The 20,396-nt window shown below is 37.7% G+C and overlaps 1 pseudogene; it reads right to left on the bottom strand.

The window, feature by feature from the left end:
* The window catches only part of LOC114317845 (protein EARLY-RESPONSIVE TO DEHYDRATION 7, chloroplastic pseudogene), a 29,076-nt pseudogene extending 26,538 nt beyond the window's left edge, over positions 1-2,538 (bottom strand).
* Positions 2,539-20,396: the final 17,858 nt, after the last annotated feature.

The raw sequence follows: 20,396 nt of genomic DNA, 5'->3' as shown, positions 1-20,396 counted from the left end.
GGTAATAAAATTGTTCTCTTTCAAAATTTAAAACATATTGACTCATTTTCTCAATAATTTTTACTTGTAATAGAGCTAGCTCGTAATTTTAACAAATAGTGGAAAAATTATCATGAGATCTTTTGTTTTAAAATTTTTCTCTCTATACCTAGGCACTCTCAGCTATTTGATCATGTCACGAGATTCTTACCACATTGTTTAACTATAAATATATTAAAATATAGCAAACATAAAAATTTGGATACGAACGATCTTTGGTTGGAAAATTCTAATATAGTCCTCTTTTTTACTTAATTGAGTTGAATTTAGCCCAATTCTCAGAGCAAATGTGCTTGGAGTGTCTTAATGACTAACATAATGTACTTAGAGTGTCTTTAATGCTTAATATATGATTTTTCAAGTCATTGACATGCTCATCACTCGGTACAACATAAAGGTTGATATATGAATGTTTATATTGGGAGCATATGTTTTAATCTTGGTGACAAAAGAAGTTTTCACTTTTAGGACATAAAGCACATGGATCACTTAACGCTTTCTTAAATTTAGAGCTGCATAGTTTACATTTATCTTATAGATTTAAAATGAATACATCCATGAGTTGATATCACTTAAGCTTTGTTTTGTTATGGATTTGGGGAGAGATTTGGAAAGGTATGGGAAAAGGTGTGCAAAACGTAGGTAAAATGTAATTATATTCTATTCACATTTCATCTATCTTTTCCCTTTTCCTTTCCAAATTCATTCCAAAATTCATGAACCAAATACAGTCCTAAGAGGACATTTAATTCAAGGAAGCTACTACGATGTGCACTTTCAAAAAATATACCTCTATTCGTCACTTTTACCACAATCCCCCTACCAAATACCATAACATTTCTTACGATGTGCACTTTTAGAAGTGCAAACCACACCTTTCTCCCTAATTTGATGTAGTATGCTAAGCAAAATAATTTGAAATCTTTCCAAATTACCAAATTACACCTTTTCTGCCTCTATCTCATCCTTCGTTTTAGTTTAGAACTATCAGTCTATATTCAACAATTAGCCTTTTTAAATTTCTTTGAAATTTAATTCGAATCCCTTCATTTTAGATTCACTTATTCAAAATGGAGCCTTAAATTGTGTTTGAATTATAAATTTGTAAAGGAATTTAGGAGGAAAAGTAAAGGTGAAGGAAAAGATAAAGAAGATAATGAAGGGATGAACATAAATCAATTTTGAAAATCCTACGTGATTTGTGATTAGATCAAGATTAACTAATTCCAAAACCCAATAAATTCAAAACACTCAACCTAAAATCATCAAACACTTACGAGAGTGATTTTAGTTTGTTTGTTTTTTAGAATAAACAATAAATCAACACAAACGATTTTTTACGTGGAAAAAACCACAATTGAAGAACCTTCAATTGTAATCAAAAACCACGGGCGAACCGCCACTATCAATCCACTACTGAAGAACGAAAAGATTACAAAGAAATCATACAAATTACCCAACCCTAGTCAATTTGTCTCTGAATCTTCTGTAACTCTTTTCACCACACCTTCGTCACGGAATTGATTCTGAAGTTGATTCCACACCACAACTTCACTCGTCGAATTAACGACTGCGTAGACTCAAACGCCTTTTGGATCCTACGCTTTGATCTTCGGAATCCACCGAAGAGAACTCACTTGAAACTTAAGAAGCAACCTCCTTGATGTATGAATTTTAATGCATAAGTTCAGAACTCTCTTAAGAACATCAAGGAAAAAAATCAAAAATCTCCCAAGAAGACTTTAAACACAACCCTAGTTTGTTTTGATCAGATCTAGAAAAAAACTTCTTTCCAAAAACACCCTTAGCAGCTTTAAATAGAGAACTGGATCCGCGATCTCCGCTCGAGCTCACAACAGCCCGCTCGAGCGGACTGACCAAAAACTGCATATGAATAAGCTGAGATGCGCTCGAGCGTAGGAGTTTCCGCTCGAGCGTAAAATCGCACCCACCAGTATCTGTGCTTGCCCTGTCAAACTACTGTGACCTGCTAATCTACGCTCGAGCTCAAGAGTCTCCGCTCGAGCGGACAGTACAAAAACACAAAAACATAGTTTTGAATCAACACAAGATTTTGTCTCCGGATTTGACAACACAGGGACCTAACAATCTCCCCCTTTGTCAATTCCCAGACAAAACGTTTCTAAACAAAAGTCCTTAAACACAAGCACTAGACAAAATTCAAAAGCCAATACTAAAATACTCAAAACAACTCTATAAACAAACAAGCTTTCCAATCTTGCCATATATCAATCCATCAATCCAATGCATCATCCACCATTCACCTGTGAAAAGACTAGCAACATACCAGAAAAACCAAAACTTGTGGAACTATATAAGAATATAGCAAAATGTATCCATTCAATAGAACCAACGGAACAAAATATCAAAATATCCATGTGTCATAACCAAAAGACAAAACAAAACAAAATATACCAACAATATCCATGTACCATCGACAAAGTATACCATCAATATCCATGTGTCATCAATATCCATGTGTCATCAATATCCAGCAGGATCCATGTGTCATAACCAAACTCTCCCCCTTTTTGACCGGGAATGAAGAAAGCAACAAATCAAGCACCAGACGGAGGAGGGGGCGGCTGAAGCGTCAGTAAGGAAATGATGTGATCCAGCTGCGAAGTAGTGTGCGCAGCAGTCTGCTCCAGCTGACCAAGACGACCATCAAAGGCATCAAAACGCGCATCGAGAAAGTCTAACCGCCTGGTCATAGCCGCCTCAAAATGCCGAAGCTGATCAGGAAACGAGCTAGGTGGAACAGATGGAGTAGGATCCTCCGCACCCCCAGCGACAGCAGCATCATATTCAGCCTCCTCAGCAAGGCCAGCAGTGGTACCTGCAGAAGGATCAGCCCGAGAGGACTCCCCCTTAACATGAGCCCGACTCTGTGAGACAGTTTTCTTTGTGAAAGGGCGAGAGGGAGAGGCAAACTCATCATCATCGAGGATAGGAGTCCCAAGGTCAGACAAAAGTCGGTTGATCAAGCAACCGTAAGGAAGGCCAAGCTTGGTATGCCCATGAGCACTGATCATCTTGGTGATAATAAGAGAGGCGAGATCAATAGAACGGTGATTGGCAATACAAGACAAAATGAATCCTTGGTCTTGTTTGACCTCGGAAGAGTGTGTGGTGACAATGATGTTGGCGCAGACAATCAAATTAAGCAGTCTGAACTCCGGAAGAAGTTCAAACTGTTTAATCAAACCGCCTTTAGGCCAATGACGGGCAACCCCACAAAGTTCCAAAGACACATCATCAAAATCACAAGTAGGACGATCAGGTACAGGAAATGGATAGTATTGAGGAAAAACTTGCTCAATCTGTAGAAGTTGGCGAATCAAAGCAGGGGTGACAGAAATGGATTTGGACCTAACCCAAGTGGTAAAAGATGGCTCATAATCCCGAATACCCTCCATATTACAATAGAATTCTCGAACCCAATCGAGATTCTGACGCCCCGAAAATAATAAAACATGGTCACCACCTAGAGGGTCGAACAATGGACGAATTTGGATGGACTCAAATGTATCGGGTTGAACATTACGTTCTAAATGAACTGTTCGAGTCACAAAAGATTTATGGAATGACTTGGATTGAGAGGCCGACTGAAACCTCTCAGGGTTATAGGTAGGGCGAGAAACGGTGGCCTTTCGGCGTTTTGGAGCAGGAGCAGACATACCGAAGAAGACACTATGACACCCAACAAATCAACAAACCCAAAACCCAACCCACACCAAAACAAACCAAAACAAAACATTAGTGCAATAATCAAATTAAAAACAGGGCATAACAAAAACAGGGCATGAAAGCATGGTATTGAAGAACTCATAACTAATACACCAAATATGAGAGAAATTGCACAGAATAAGTATGAATCATGAGAAAATCAAAGCAATGTATCCAAGCCCAAACTGATACCCATGCAGAGAGACCTCAATCGGACACAGATAAATCCGAATACCACAGACACAACACAGAAAAAATACACAGAAAAAACAGACAATCGAACAAAAAAAAAGTGTGTGAGAGAGAGAATCACAGATACGACACACAAAACCCCACAGAAGCACAAACCCAACAACACCATACCCAAATAGAGCAAGAACAAAAAAAAAAAAACAACGAAAATAAAAGAGGGTAAAATTTACCAAAGAGCAAATCAGTGAGTAGGATGATGAATGGGAGGAAAAAACTACCACAATGCAGCCACACGACAAACCCTAGATCGAGAGAATGAAACAGGAAGAGAAAAAATACCTCGAAGAGTCGAGAGAGGGAGTTAAGTATGAAACAGGTCCGCTCGAGCGTACTAAGTACCGCTCGAGCGTGAAACAAGGCAAGGAGACTCCCGCGCGAGCGTGCAAAGGGCCGCTCGAGCGCAAAAAACCATCTCTCAGATCTGCCAAAACACGAACAAACTGCTGCAAGAGTGAAAAACACGCTCGAGCGTAAAACATTCCGCTCGAGCGGAAAAAAAAAAAACTCTTTTTTTTTTTTTTTGTATATATAAAAACAACCCAATACTCAAAATCAAGAGGTGAGACCTGAAACAAAAATAGATGATCAGACTGAGCCAAATGAATACTAAGATGAAATAATCCACAATTCATGAATCGTGTGAACTTGCACTTTTTTTTTTTTTAAACAAAAAACGACACTGGAAATCATGAGCATAGCAGAAAAAATATAATCAATGATCATAAGCTACATGAGAATGTACAACTCAAAATCCAATATGAGAGCTCACATGAAAAAGTGTGTGTGTGCAATCCATGAGAGGTCACTGAGCTAGAGTTAATCCTAGTAGTGATCAGATGGCTGGACCTCCATCATGAGTAACTCAACAATATAGTGAAAAGTCAAACCACTAGGAATCACGGGGTATTTGTTGAGTAAAAACGGAGGCTCCCCCTCAGTCAAAGAGTCCCTTTTTTTTTTTTTTTTTGTGTGCACTCACTGGTGGCTTTCACTCTCAAGAGTATGGAAACCAAACCAGAGAAGAATGAAATCATAAAGGATGGCCTGGTTGGTGCCTCTGAGGTAGCCTTTTCCTAATGCCCGGACTTCAAGGAACTGAGGGAGAAACCGTGGAAGTGAAAACAGATGGTAGATGGTTAAGAGACTCAACATCACCCATGATATACTAGTATCGGTCAATTCCACAGTAAAAGTACAAGAAACACTGTTAGTGGTCCATAGAGAACTTTGATCACATGTGCGGAAACCCCTGCAACAATTAATCTCAAGGATGTGTACAGAATGAGATCATGAGGTTAATGAGCATGGGCATTCAAAATGAGCTATGACCAATGAACAATGAGATCTTGTAAGCATCATGAGTAGGGTAAAAAAAAAATTGGATGCAAGTAAACAGATATCAATGATAGTGAGATTATCACATCCAAGCATTCATAAGGCACAAACATTTACACCTACTCAAGAAACAAGTAACACTCTAGTGATCGAGCATGACACCCAAGGTCTTTCTAAGGAACTCAAACCGAAGAAGATCAAGGGGTTTTGTAAAAATATCAGCTTTTTGATGCTCAGTGGGAATATGCTCAATAACAACAAGGCCCTCTTCCACTAACTCTCGAATAAAATGATGACGAATGTCAATGTGTTTGGTGCGAGAGTGTTGGACAGGATTTTTTGAAATGTTTATGGCACTTGTGTTATCACAGAAAAGAGTAAGAGTGTTCTGTTCTATCCCATAATCATGAAGCATTTGCTTCATCCACAACATTTGAGCACAACAACTCCCTGCAGTAATGTACTCAGCCTCAGCAGTGGAAAGAGAGATGGCATTCTGCTTTTTACTATGCCAAGAAACCAGATTATTCCCAAGATAAAAACACCCCCCGGATGTACTTTTCCTATCATCAGCACACCCTGCCCAGTCGGCATCAGAAAAACCAGTAATTTCGGCTGTAGTGTCAGTGGAAAACCAAACCCCATACCCCAAGGTCCCATTAACATACTTGATGATGCGTTTTACCGCAAGAAGGTGAGACTCTTTAGGACTGGCTTGGTAACGAGCACAAACACCGACACTGAAAGAAATATCAGGACGACTGGCTGTGAGATACAAAAGACTCCCTATCATACTCCTATAAAGGGTAGGATCAACATCAATACCAGAGGAGTCTTTGGAGAGGTGAAGACTGGTGCTCATTGGAGTGCGTGCATGCTTGGAAGACTCAAGACCAAACTTAGACACAAGATTTTTCGCATACTTAGACTGAGACACAAATATACCTGAAGGAGACTGTTTAATCTGAAGACCCAAAAAATAAGACAACTCTCCCATCATGCTCATCTCAAACTCATGTGTCATACAATCCGAAAAATATTTCACAAGATGTTCAGCAGTGGATCCAAACACAATATCATCAACATAAATCTGAGCAACAAGAATATGAGACTTAGTATGTTTCACAAACAAGGTCTTATCCACACTACCCCTTTGAAAATCATTGTCAAGAAGGAATGTAGTAAGTCTATCATACCAAGCTCGAGGGGCTTGTTTCAACCCATACAAAGCCTTGTCTAACTTGTAGACATGATTAGGACATTTAGGGTCCTCAAACCCTTTTGGTTGCTCAACATATGCCTCTTCTCTCAAGTACCCATTCAAAAAGGCACTTTTCACATCCATTTGAAACAATTTAAAGCCAAGAAAACATGCAACACCAAGCAAAATACGAATAGATTCGAGACGTGCAACTGGGGCAAACGTCTCATCATAGTCAACACCCTCTACTTGTGTGTAGCCTTGAGCAACCAACCTAGCTTTGTTCTAACAACTGTACCATTCTCATCAGATTTATTTTTAAAGATCCACTTGGTACCTATCACATTCATGTCTCTAGGTCTGGGAACTAGAGTCCAAACCTTGTTACGTTCAAATTGACCTAATTCTTCATGCATAGCATTGACCCAACTATCATCTAGCAAGGCCTCTTTAAAATTTTTACGTTCAATTAAAGAAACATAACACATATGTGATACCTCATCCCGAATCTGTCTTCGGGTTTTCATTCGATCCGAGACACTTCCAATCACCTGTTGAGCTGGATGATTTAGTTTCACCCTAGCTGATGGTTTAAGCTCAGGACTCGCAGTGACAGGGGCAATAGGAGTGATGTCCCTTGGAGCACTCTTTGGACTTGACCTTACCTGTGAAGATGGTTCTGTAACCATTTCTTGTGATGGGTCCGCACCTTTTCCTTGATTTTGTGATTCCGTATCCAAGATTGGCGACTCATCATTATCATCCTCATTTGTTGCTGGAGTAGGTGCACCTGTGTCATCTATAACCACATTGATAGATTCCATTAAGGATGAAGTTCGCAGGTTATAGACTCTAAATGCCCTACTGGTGGTTGAATACCCTAGAAAAATACCTTCATCACTTCGGGAGTCAAATTTGCCCAAAGGCTCTCTATCTTTGAAAATGTAACACTTACTCCCAAAAGTTTTGAAGTATTTTACATTAGGTTTCAAACCCTTCCACAATTCATATGGAGTTTGTAAAGTGTCGGGCCTTAAATATACGCGATTTATGACATACACAGCAGTATTTAAGGCTTCAGCCCAAAACTTAGGAGGAAGTTTCTTACTAAGGAGCATGACCCTAGCCATTTCTTGAACAACCCTGTTCTTCCTCTCAACGACTCCATTTTGTTGTGGAGTAATAGGGGCAGAAAATTCATGCTTGATTCCATGCATATCACAAAAATCCGAAAACGAACTATTTTCAAATTCACGACCATGATCGGTTCGGATTCTTATGATACGCTCAATGGAAACACCCTGTTCATTTTGGATTTTAGGGACTAAGGCCTGGAAAGCATCAAACGTATCAGATTTTTCCCTTAAAAAATTTACCCACGAAAATCGAGTAAAATCATCAACAGTTAAAAAAATGTACCTTTTACCTCCGATGCTTTCAGTGCGAGTAGGACCCATTAAATCCATGTGAACTAATTCAAGAGGACGTTTGGTTGTAAAGCTGTTCACCTTTTTATGAGGAGCACGGGTTTGCTTGCCAAGCTGACATGGTCCACACACATGGCTCAAATTCTTACCTAGTTTAGGTATTCCCCTCACAAGCTCTTTGTTGGCTATCTTAGTTAGGTCATTGAAATTCATGTGACCTAATCTTTGATGCCACAAGTCAATGTTACTAATGATGGCAGAGTGACAAGTGAGATCATTAGTAGTAACAATCCCATAGCAGTTATCAGATGTGCGAACCCCATGTAAGACAGTATTTCCCTTTTTATCCAAAATTTCACATTTATTTTTTGAAAACAATACTTCATGATGGGAATCACACATTTGACTAATGCTTAAAAGATTTGCTTTAAGACCATCAACTAGTAGAACATTATCTAGCTTGGGAAGACCAGCAACACTTATAGAGCCCTTACCAATGACTCTCGAAGTGCTGCCATCTCCAAAGGTAACAATTCCTCCTTCATATTTTTCAAGGGAGGTGAAGTAGGATTTGTTACCGGACATATGACGAGAACACCCACTATCAAGGTACCACATGTGCGAATCACGTGCTTTTAGAGCAGTGTGAGCAACAAAACAAGTCAAATCCTCTTTTCTAATCCAAATCTTTTTAGTCTTGGTGTTCAGCCTAGACATGTAAGGTTGTCTCCTAACCCAAAAAGTATTAGAATTTCTACCCTTTTGAGACACCTTACCAAACAGTTCAAAACAATAAGGACGAATGTGGCCATACCTACCACAGTGATGACAAATAAAAACCGGTTTTACCTCCTTTTTGTTGATTTTACCAGCTTTCGGTAGACGGAGAGAGAGATCAGCCTGGTCTACCTTCAATTTTCCCTTTGCTTGAGTCTTCTTGTCATATGAAGTAGAGGCCTGTCCCTTGTGTGCTGTTGCACCATAGCCTAACCCGCTTTTGTCGCAACCCATTTGTTGAGACCCGAGGATGTCTTCTAAAGATTTTGAACCTTTGTTCCACATGGCAATAGTAGCTCTAGCAACCCGAAGCTCTTCATCCTTTTGACAGACTATCTCTTCCAATCTGGCTTGTGACAGCTCAAGACTTTCAAGCTTTTCTTCATATGTGGAATACACCTTCAGGAGTTCATTCCTTTCAGTTTCAGAGGATAGTAATTTTCCACATAAGTCTTGCCTGTCACTCGAGATCTTGACGATATTCTGCTTAGCTGCTACAAGTTCTCCTTTCAGCCTGACATTCTCACTCTCACATGTCTTGAGCTTGAGAGAGAGTTTGTCGTTGAGTTTGGACAAATTCAAGGATTCCTCGTACAGTTTTTCGTAGGCTTGTTGTAGTTCATCGCCATTGATCTCCTCATTATCCTCAGATGTTTCATCATCCTCTTTTTGCTCTTCATTCTCCTTTGCCTCCTCCAATCTTGCAACTAAGACTGAAAAGTCACTGGATGGTGGTGAATGTGAGTTTCCTCTTTCATGGAATTGGCTCAAAATTTCCCATGCCTCTTTAGCCTTTGTGCAACGAACAACCCGTTGCTGTTCTTCAGCAGAAATTGCTCTACGAATAGTGCTAAGGGCTCTCAGATTGCTCGGACTGTCAACACTTTCTGTATCTTCTTCAATGGCCTGCCAGCCTTCTGGATCAAAGGCTCTCAGAAAAGCCCTCATTCTGATTTTCCAAAACAGGTAGTTACTCCCATCAAAAGTAGGAGCATGATGCAAGTTCTGACCACGAGCTAACTCCGCTGGCTTTGGAAGAGTTTGAGTGAAAGTGGACCAAAAAGCCATAAAAGCACTATCCCCGTCTTCTCCAGATTCAGGTTCTTCGGGTTCTTGCTCCGACCCGCTTTCATCATCCCAAGTTACAGTGTAGACTTTCTTTCGATTCTTTTTCGAAGGGCATTCAAGGGCAATGTGACCAAACCCTTGACACTCATAACACTTGACCCCTGGTCCCCTTACAATCTTTTTTTCAGTAGTTTGAGCAAATTTTGGTGGAACAGTTTTGGGTTTGTCACTACTCTTATCTTTTGAAATAGGGGCTCTGAAATTCGGCTTCTTTTTCAAAAAAATTTTAAACTGTTTTGTAAGCATAGCCGTCATTTCAGACTCTAAATCAAATTCAGTCTCCGGAGGTTTTGCAGTCTCATGGGCACTCGTGAAAGCCATATTTTCTTTTTGCTTTTTTTTAGAAATTTGGTGGGCTTCATAAGTCTGCAAATTTCCAACCAATTGATCGAGCTTGAGGGTATCAACATTCTGAGCCTCCTCAATGGCTGTCACCTTTGGTTGGAACCTCTCGGGAAGGGACCTCAAAATTTTTCCAACAACTTTTGCTTCCGGGATTTTTTCACCGAGAGTGAAACAGGAATTCACGATATCACTGAGTTTTGCATAAAATTCATCGAACGTCTCATCGTCGCGCATAAAAAGGGTTTCAAAGGCGGACGTGAGACGTTGAAGTTTTGCCCTTTTAACAGAGGTGGTACCTTCGTGAATCGTTTCAAGAATATCCCACGCCTCTTTTGCTATTTCACACGTGCAAATTCGACGGAATTCTTCAGGTGTGACAGAGCAGAAGAGGGAGTTTAGAGCTTTGTTGTTCCAACTCGAATTCTGGTAATCGATTGTGTCCCATTTATCAAGGGGTTTAGGAATATCAATCCCATCAACGGTGATTGTAGGTTCACTCCACCCAAAGATTACGGAGTGCCAAACTTTCTCATCGATGGATTTTAAAAATGCTCTCATACGAGCTTTCCAATAAGAATAGTTTGTACCGTCAAGTAATGGGGGTCTATGAGTGGAGTTACCTTCACGAATAGAATCCATGATACTAATCACACAAGATCACACTCCTATAGGTTTTAAAAAAAAGAGTGACCCGCTCTGATACCAATTGAAAATCCTACGTGATTTGTGATTAGATCAAGATTAACTAATTCCAAAACCCAATAAATTCAAAACACTCAACCTAAAATCATCAAACACTTACGAGAGTGATTTTAGTTTGTTTGTTTTTGAGAATAAACAATAAATCAACACAAACGATTTTTTACGTGGAAAAAACCACAATTGAAGAACCTTCAATTGTAATCAAAAACCACGGGCGAACCGCCACTATCAATCCACTACTGAAGAACGAAAAGATTACAAAGAAATCATACAAATTACCCAACCCTAGTTTGTTTTGATCAGATCTAGAAAAAAAACTTCTTTCCAAAAACACCCTTAGCAGCTTTAAATAGAGAACTGGATCCGCGATCTCCGCTCGAGCTCACAACAGCCCGCTCGAGCGGACTGACCAAAAACTGCATATGAATAAGCTGAGATGCGCTCGAGCGTAGGAGTTTCCGCTCGAGCGTAAAATCGCACCCACCAGTATCTGTGCTTGCCCTGTCAAACTACTGTGACCTGCTAATCTACGCTCGAGCTCAAGAGTCTCCGCTCGAGCGGACAGTACAAAAACACAAAAACATAGTTTTGAATCAACACAAGATTTTGTCTCCGGATTTGACAACACAGGGACCTAACAAATTTCTTGGTTTCCCTAATATTTTCCTTCAATAAAATACATTTATGGTCCTTAAAGTAAGCGTTTTGTGTCACTTTAATCTTTTTAGTTTGACCCGGGGCAATTGTCGAAGCAGTTAGGGAGAGAGCACTTAGGTGCCAAGGTGAGTGAGATTTCAGGTTCGAGTCTATAGAGATATGTTCGTCTACGTTGTAATCTTACTACTAATTCCTATCTTGTGAGGGGGGAAAAAAACCAAAGATCCTTTAATTTCAATTTTATCCTTTAAATTTTTAATTTGAGTCAATTTGGTTCAATTTCAAATGGTCCATCTAAATAGTTAATAAAATGATAATAAACTACACATATGGCCCAAAAGTATGTGTTTCATGTCACTTAAATCCTCAGAGTTTTTAATTTTGTTAATTTAGTCCTGAAATATTAATGACAGAAATAAAACATAACCTTAAGGGACGAAATTTGACAAGACTGAAATTTTAGGCACCAAAATGACACAAAATGTATGCTTTAGGATCATAGTTGAAATTTATAATTATTCAATTAATGATTTAAATGACCTTTTAGAATTAAACCAGTTTAACTCAAATTAAAAACTTTAATAGTCTAAGGCCTCATTTGGGAAGTTAAAAGTTTAGCCAAAAAAGCTAAACAGTCACTAAAAGCCTAAAAGCCAAAAAGCCAAAAAGTTTTCAACTCATTCAAAAAATAAAATAAATAAATAAATAAATAATAATAATAATAATAATAATAATAATAATAATAATAATAATAAAAAAATCATTCCCATTCACTATACTTTTTGCTTGCATGTCTTTACGTAAAAAGTAAAAAATTCTTCACAAACATATTGATTTTTTTACCTCATATTTTAGCCAAAAAAATCAAAAGTCACTAAAATAACCACTTTCCAAACGAGGACATAGATTGCTGAAAAGGAACATCAGTCAGATTCCTCCCAAACCTTCAAGTATCAAATAGCACTTGGGAAGCTACATCCAAGTTTTCTTTGTCATAGAAATTTACCAAGTTCAACATATGATGGACCGAAAGCCTCTTGCTACAGCTACAGTACAACCAATATCACAAGACACTTACAATTTCAGTATCTGTTTTTATTTCATTATACTTGACCTTGTATATCTATAGATGTGGGGGAGGAACTAGTTCTAAAGAGAGACTAATTACATTATAGAAAGGGCTCATAATTTGTATAAGAAATTCCAATGGAGAGTTTTTACGGTCTGTAATTTGCAACTTGCAGTGATCACCCGCTTGGAAAACTTTGAGGTTGTCTGATCTACATGCATTTTAGCTGCAGAAAGATGTGGCTTCTTAGCAAGATGTTGATGTTTGATTGGACACTTGAACTCAACTCTGATTTCTTCAGTTTTTTAACATCTTCTCTAATCCTCATCATAACTCGTCCAGCGCTCCAATTTAGAACGACCCCTTTTCAAGTCTTGCTCATTGGTAGTGGAGTTATCATCTTCTCTTTGTGTCCTCAAAAAATAACATTGCTTCAGGGTTTCTTGCTCATGATGCTTTGTAAATGCAGCAGATGATGATTTCAGTTGTCCAAGATCACAACAGTCAATTGAGTCTGCTGTCGGTGGCTTCATTCTTGTTTGCTCACTTGAGCTTTCCACTCTAACCTGAACAATATGAAAATGTCAGAAAGAATAGCTTCCAAAATAAATGAAACTAATATACAGATCTGCAAGATTTAATTCTACCAGCAATTTGTAAGGAGTCTTGTTTGTCAAGCAATGTGAAAAATATGATGCAACCATAATTTCTCAATTCCAAGACTCCTATCACCTGAAAGCTGAAGATATGGTAAGTATTGACTTGATAATGCATGATTTGTGTTTAATGGTCCAAAGATACGAAAAGCGATATACTAGACATTTCGCACTCAAGTTAAAGGGGCATCTTAATTATATGGAAGGGGCATCGCATTTTTGGTGAATGGCAAGGGCTATCACCATTCTGCAGCTCAAATATTTCTTTTTACTAGAGGTAGGCACACACTACCATGTGTGAAATTTAACATAATCATGGTAGTTATTTGAAGCCATTTATATTTTGAGGGAATTTAAAAAGTTAAGATCTAAGGCCTCGTTTGGGAATCCTCATTTTTAGCTAAAAAGTCAAAAAGTTACAAAATTAGCTAAAAAGCCAACAACTCATACCAAAAAGTCAAAGATTCTTTTTTCTCTCTATTTTTTGTACATCTTTTTATAAAAAGTCAAAAAGTCATCCCAAACACACTAATTTTTTTTACCTTATAGTTTAGCCAAATAGTCAAAAAATTATTAAATTAGCCTGTTCCCAAACGAAGCCTAAGAGTTAAACTAATCCTACCCATGCGACTAATTGTGAAATAGTGTGATGTGATTAATTGTGGGGTGGTGTGCAGAGGATTATACCCCTATAAGTTGTGTTGGACCAATAATTTAGGCCTCGTTTGGCAAGAGGCTATTTTAGTCAATTAGCCAAAAAGTTACTAAATTAGTCAAAAAGCCAACAACCCATACCAAAAAGTCAAAGATTCTCTTTTCTCTCTACTTTTTGCACATCTTTTCATAATTAGCCAAAAAGTCATCCCAAACATACAAGTTTTTTTTACCTACATTTTTAGCCAAATAGCCAAAAAGTTACTAAATTAGCCTGTTCCCAAACGAGGCCTAAGTAGTTACATGTCCCGGGGGTATTTTGGGAAAATCCAAAAACTGTGACGATCTACACCAACTCAAGAGTTGGCTTTATATAATAGAACAGATAGATGATAGAACTGAAACTGAAACCAACCACCAAAAAGCTTTCCATACATAATAGAACAGAAACTATAAAAGCTTTCCTTGCCCTAAACCATCAACCACTTAACCCTAGGAAACTTTATTTGAAGTTTTCTAAAACTATCCTACATTATGGATATGAAATTTTGAAGTCACATAGAGACAGCTAGCATAGTGGTGATCAAAGCAAAATCAGCTCCAAGAGCTGCGGAAAAAGAAAATCCATAGGGGGTACAAAGTGACATGAGAGATTTTGAATATACACAGCTAATAACCAGAAGGAAAAGCTTTGGAAATATACTAAGTATAACCTGGCTTATCACAAGTTCCATTTCACAATTCAGTCTTCTTTATTGATCGCACCGAAAAATAATTTCAAGGTCTGGTCAACTTAACAAGAATGCCACAATGACCTTGACAAGAATGGCACTTAATGCCAAGTTGTTCAGGAAAAACCTGAGAGAAATTTAGCAAAAAACATATGGAACATTTTGTTTGTTATGTAAAGGAGAGTATTCCCCTTCAAGAAGAAGATATATCTATATATATATATTTTCTGGAAGTTTTGTTTGCTTTTTCGGATTTCTATAGTGTGGAAAAATCTTTATCAGTGTGTGCAGAAGTTTCAAAACAGAATAAAGCATACCTTATCACTGCAGTAACTTCTGCTATTAACATGATATCTTTTGGTAGGACTACTGGTAATTTGATGACTCCTTTGGGAACCTTCTCCCTTCCTTCTGATTCTCGCTCTCTTTCCAGGGCGATAACCTTCCCTAGATTTGTAACCATGTGAAACTTTCACCTCATAGTCATACTTCCTCCTCATGTACTCTTCACCCTTCCTTCTAGCATGAGTATAATCCAAACATTCATCTTGATCTGTCAAAGTATAATCACTTCTTCCATGTTTAGGGCTCAAAATTTTTTCATCATCACTCCAATTGTGAATTTTCAGATTTTTTCTTGAAGGAAGATAAAAATTTACATGATTCTCCTCAATTTCTTGCAGATTTCTCTTATGCCCCTCATCTTTACCATAGTCATCACTCCACAGAATCAAGTGTTTATCCCTGTTACTCCCTGATCTTGCTCTGCTGTATTCATTATTTTGAATAATCCTGAAATCATCTCCATCAGTTATGTTATTGATTGGTTGTATAAACTGAGATCTCGGCCTTGGGATTTTAACGGAAAGAATCAAGCTTTCATTTTTGAGTGTTTCACTTGGGCATTTCTTGTCAGATGCTATTTCCCCCTCTTCCATGCCATCTATTTTCTCATTGCTCTGCAGCTTCCTATCAACCAAGAAACAGAAATAAATCATTACACCTCAGATTGCCAACAATATAACCCATACTCAAAAAGAAATTCAAAGAGTATCCCAGAAACAATGGCATTCCAGTCTTCTGAAGAACCATAGAAGTATTTACTAAGTGGAGTAACAGTTCTTATAAGCGTGCTTTTTTCCTTTTCTCCCCATGTTATCTGCACAAGTGACTTGCATACAGCCAAAAAAGAGCTTCTTTGATTAATAGGACATACTAAGTGATCACAAGTTAAACATCATGGACTTCTAGCTCAAAGTCACTAGTGTTCATCACAAATTTTTTTATAGGTAATCAAAGGGGGCCCAAAGTATACAGTCAAGACAAAAAAAAAAAAAAAAAAAAAAAACTATCAACAGGAGAATTTCTCTGCAAATAGTGGAAATATGGCACTAAGGTTAAAATTAATAAGATGTATATATAGATATTTCATGATTTGAAAATTTGCTTTACTGTATACATTTTATAGTTTGTTCGCTGCTAAAGTTTTCAATGCATTCTAATTAGCATACCGTTGCTTCTTGACGCCAGGTTGAGTTGTATTGGGTGCTATTGATACCAAGACTTAATCGAGGATGCAATATGGATATGGTGCAAAATCTCCATGAACATATGTTTTGGCTGAAGTGACTATTATATCAGAATTGTTAAATAAAAAGGGTTTTTCCAAATGTTTCTCTAAGCAGACTGACTTGTAATACGTCACCATTGAGTACGAATCTCCAGACTTAGTTTTTGTGTTCAATTCCTAAACTTATTCTGTTGGAACAGTAGAGAGATTATGGACCGGATTACCTTGCTCGCGTAAAGAAAATACCACAATCAATTAGTTGCAAATTGGTTTGACTTGCGTACTAGGTCGCTATCTCTAAGACGTTTTGCAGCCCAAGCCTATGTCCATGGGAAATCCAACAAGCAAAGGTTTTCACTATCAAGCAAGAACAAGTGCTCAAAAAAGCTACAATGGTGTCTCTCCAAAGCCTCTCTCATCAAAACCTAATTGTTTTTAATTCAAAAACCCGATGGAGAATGAATATCTCCTCATACATGTATACTAGAGAGAGTCTTACCTAAACTAATCAAACGTAAATTAGGTTTCCAATCCAAAAAAGGCAACATAGTACATCAAAAAATCTAATCTAGAAGTCAAAAATTGGATCTGGTCGCATCTGAAACCCATCCACCTCTAAAGCCACCAGAAGTTAGCAATGCTTCACACCATTTATGTTGTGACACCTATCCTCTTGTCTCCCAAAAATCAACACAAAAGTGGTGAGTCCCACTATTTAAACCAATAAAAATCAAATTAGAACACCACATGTATTTGCCCAAGGAACATTAAGGGTTGGTTTGGAAAGTAGCTTTTTTAGTGGCTTTTTGGCTAAAATATAAGGTGAAAAAATCTGAAGTGTTTGGGAATGACTTCTTAATTTTTCACGAAAAACATATAAAAAGTAGAGAAAGAAGAAAGAATTTTGACTTTTTATATGGCTGTTTGGCTAAAATCAAATCTTCCCAAACGCACCCTAAATGATTTCCCCAAAGCCACTGCTCAAGTGAAAAAACAAACTCCCAGTATTTTTACAGGTCCAAGTAGATCCCAATACAAAGGAATCACCGCTCGAGCATTGCTCAAGTGGTCAATGCCAGTTCACAATAAATTTAGCCAAAAATTCATCACTATCCATGTTTCAAACTCTTATATGTGTTTCTTTCATGTTCATGTCATTTACGCATAACATTAATTCATAATGTGTGAAGAATGTCTATCTAAATATGAAAAAAAATTGTTAATTTGGAAAGGATGCCCTAAGAACAAAAGATTGTTCCTTGTCCAAACTGCTGCTTCAACTTACAATTAGCAAAGAGTATAAAATAGTGGGCCAAACAGTAATTTAGCGTTTACTCCAAAATAAAAAAAAAAAGAAAAAGAAAAAGAAAAGCAGTTGATATGTTCAGTTTTATGCGAGCGACACCATAAAATACCTCATATCCCATACCTTTCTTTGTGAGGTGTACGATGAATTCCAGCACAATGTTGAAAATCAAGGGAAACTTGACGGCCTGAATCAAGGGGGAAGGGCCAGATCCCACCTCCATGGATATTCTTGTGAACTCTAGTGTCTAACTGCGCAACATCTTTTTTAAAATTCTCACGTTCAGCATCAGTACCATCCACAACAATCTGCTCACCAAACACTTTGTATATGAAAACAGCATATACATTTAAAAAACATCAGAAACAGAAATTTTGGGCTTAACCAACCGAAAGAACAGATTTCTTACCTCAATAATTGCTCCTGAATCTCTTGTCCGTGGATGCCTAGTATAAATGGAGGGAAGGCGTTCACCACTACCAAAATCTACTTGTATTGCTTGTCCAATTGGCTGGTTTTAAAAAAAAAAAAAAAAAGTCTTAGATAAAGGAGAATTTTGAGGGCATAATGACCTAATTTGTTCGGTAGTGCAATTTCAGCATAAAGGAGTAAACACAGGAACTGTAAGAAATAATATGCCATGATAGTAAATTGATTTAAAGCAGAGCAGAAAATAAGAAATTCTATTGAAGTAAACTCTTAGATAACTACAAAAATGAACGGATAAGACATACAATTGGTGACAGCTCAGGAGCAGTTTCCATTCCTTCGCTTAGTAATTTTTCTTTTGTTGCATCCGTTCTTCTGAAAGGATTTTCAGCCAGTAGATCATGACTGCTTGTTGCAGTGGCAAGCTCTAGGGGTATGCCTTGATCATTATTCTGAAATAAAAGCAAAACACAAGAAAAACCAGTAATTCTCTTTGTTATCTCTTTCTTTATGCATATAGATGAACTTATGAGTATTAGACTGCAGGACTAAAGTTAGCTACTCACTTTTCAGCCACAAAAGGAACTAATTACCTGCTCTGATCCCCTGCTTTCATAAATAATGATCTTACTTCGCATACTGTCCAGGCAGAGTTGTTCCTGCACTAGAAAAAATTAGTAACCCACTGAGAGAAGTCTGAAGGAACGCAATGAAATGTTGAAACTTGCCATCTGCCCACAATAATCTTTCCACTTCAACTCATCCAACCCAAAATTAAAAAAATCTGACAAATCAGCACCAGGGTGTCTCCATCGCTTTTCTTGCAAGTTATCAATGTTGATATCAAATACTGTCCTGAAAATATCAGATGAAACAAAATATCAGTGACTGAAAAACTTGTCATTTAAATAATATCAATTTTCATGCAAAAGCTGTTAAATCATAGACATGAAAAATTATTATTGGTATCAATTTTCGTGTCAATGATTTAACATTCATATCTATGTGTAATCACTGTAGTGGACACTGGACAACTATGAATAGAAAAGGAAAACATTGGTATCCATGTACAACACAGATAATGGGGCATTCCAACATAACACCAAATAAAACAAATTTAAAGCACAGTTCTGTTCCAGAAAACATGTAACAGTATTTGTTGGCATGCTGAACAGCACAAGATATGCTACTTAGGAGATATGTTGTTACCCAACTTTTTCAAATATGTCCTTACACCAACTAGCAAGCCAAACAGAGCAATTCAGTCACAGCCAAATATTGATATACAAAACTAACATTAAAAATTAAAGCCAGCATAGAAGGTTCTACATCTTTGATGGAAGCATGGAGTCCAATCTGTTGCAAATAACATGTGCTGAAGAATTGTTGCTCCGTGCTGATCGCCCAAGACTAGAAATATGATGCACTGAGTTAGAAGACTTGATTGGAGTAGGTTGCCAATCAACCCTGATGTGATCAGCAGCAGGTCTCATGTTGACAAATGAAGGAATATGATGAGGGGAGCCTCCAGGACCAACGGAAGCTCCTCCAGCTATGGATGCTGCAGCTGGTCTCATGCACTAAAAGCCACAAGAAAACAAATTGAAGAAGATAAATAGATAATAAAAGAATTGAGGAAAAAGAAAAGAAAATGAACATACATATACTCTGTAAATAGCAAAGGATGTCAATTACTTGTTGCAGTACTCTTTGAAAAATCAAGATTATAGCAATCATGCTCTTATTCAAGCCATTCAAATTCCCATATTATTCTAATGTTACTGTGATGTCGTATCAAAGGATACGAATGTATTATCAAAACAATATGAGGTTTGAACATAACTCCACCTTAACTACATGTGAGCTCAAATTAAGTAGTGACAGTCTAACGTAGACTCAAATTTTTAGTTGTCAGCAATTAGGTTGGGTTGTTCTTCTTTTGGTAGATAAAACATTTGGATTGTTGCCAAGACAGTATCTCAAATTGAAAAAGAACATGATTATGATAATAACAAATATGGGACTGCTATCAATTAAATAGCCCTTGGCATAGTAGTGCATATCCTTCATATGGCATATTTCCTCTAAGGAAAGGTTCTCACAATTATAACAAGGACCCAATATTCATGTCATAGATTGCAGGTGCTTCTTGTTAGTTCAGGCAGAAGCAGCCAAATAAATATAAGCTGTCCATTCAATATGGGACTAAGCTAGTAGCCACAAGGTGACACAAGTATTTTTTATTTCCTTCTTCCCACTATAATAGCGCATCTCAACTATTCATAATAGCAAAGTTTGGTAATCCATTCCTATTTACCTTGTATAGATTACGGCATAAGCCAGATATAATCCCTCTTCCATAAACGGG

This window comes from Camellia sinensis, chromosome 11, assembly GCF_055761805.1.
Source record: "Camellia sinensis isolate YWXY chromosome 11, ASM5576180v1, whole genome shotgun sequence".
In the NCBI taxonomy this organism is placed as follows: Eukaryota; Viridiplantae; Streptophyta; class Magnoliopsida; order Ericales; family Theaceae; genus Camellia; species Camellia sinensis.
Note: the sequence above shows the minus strand (reverse complement) of the source record. Positions and strands in the feature narration are given on the sequence as shown.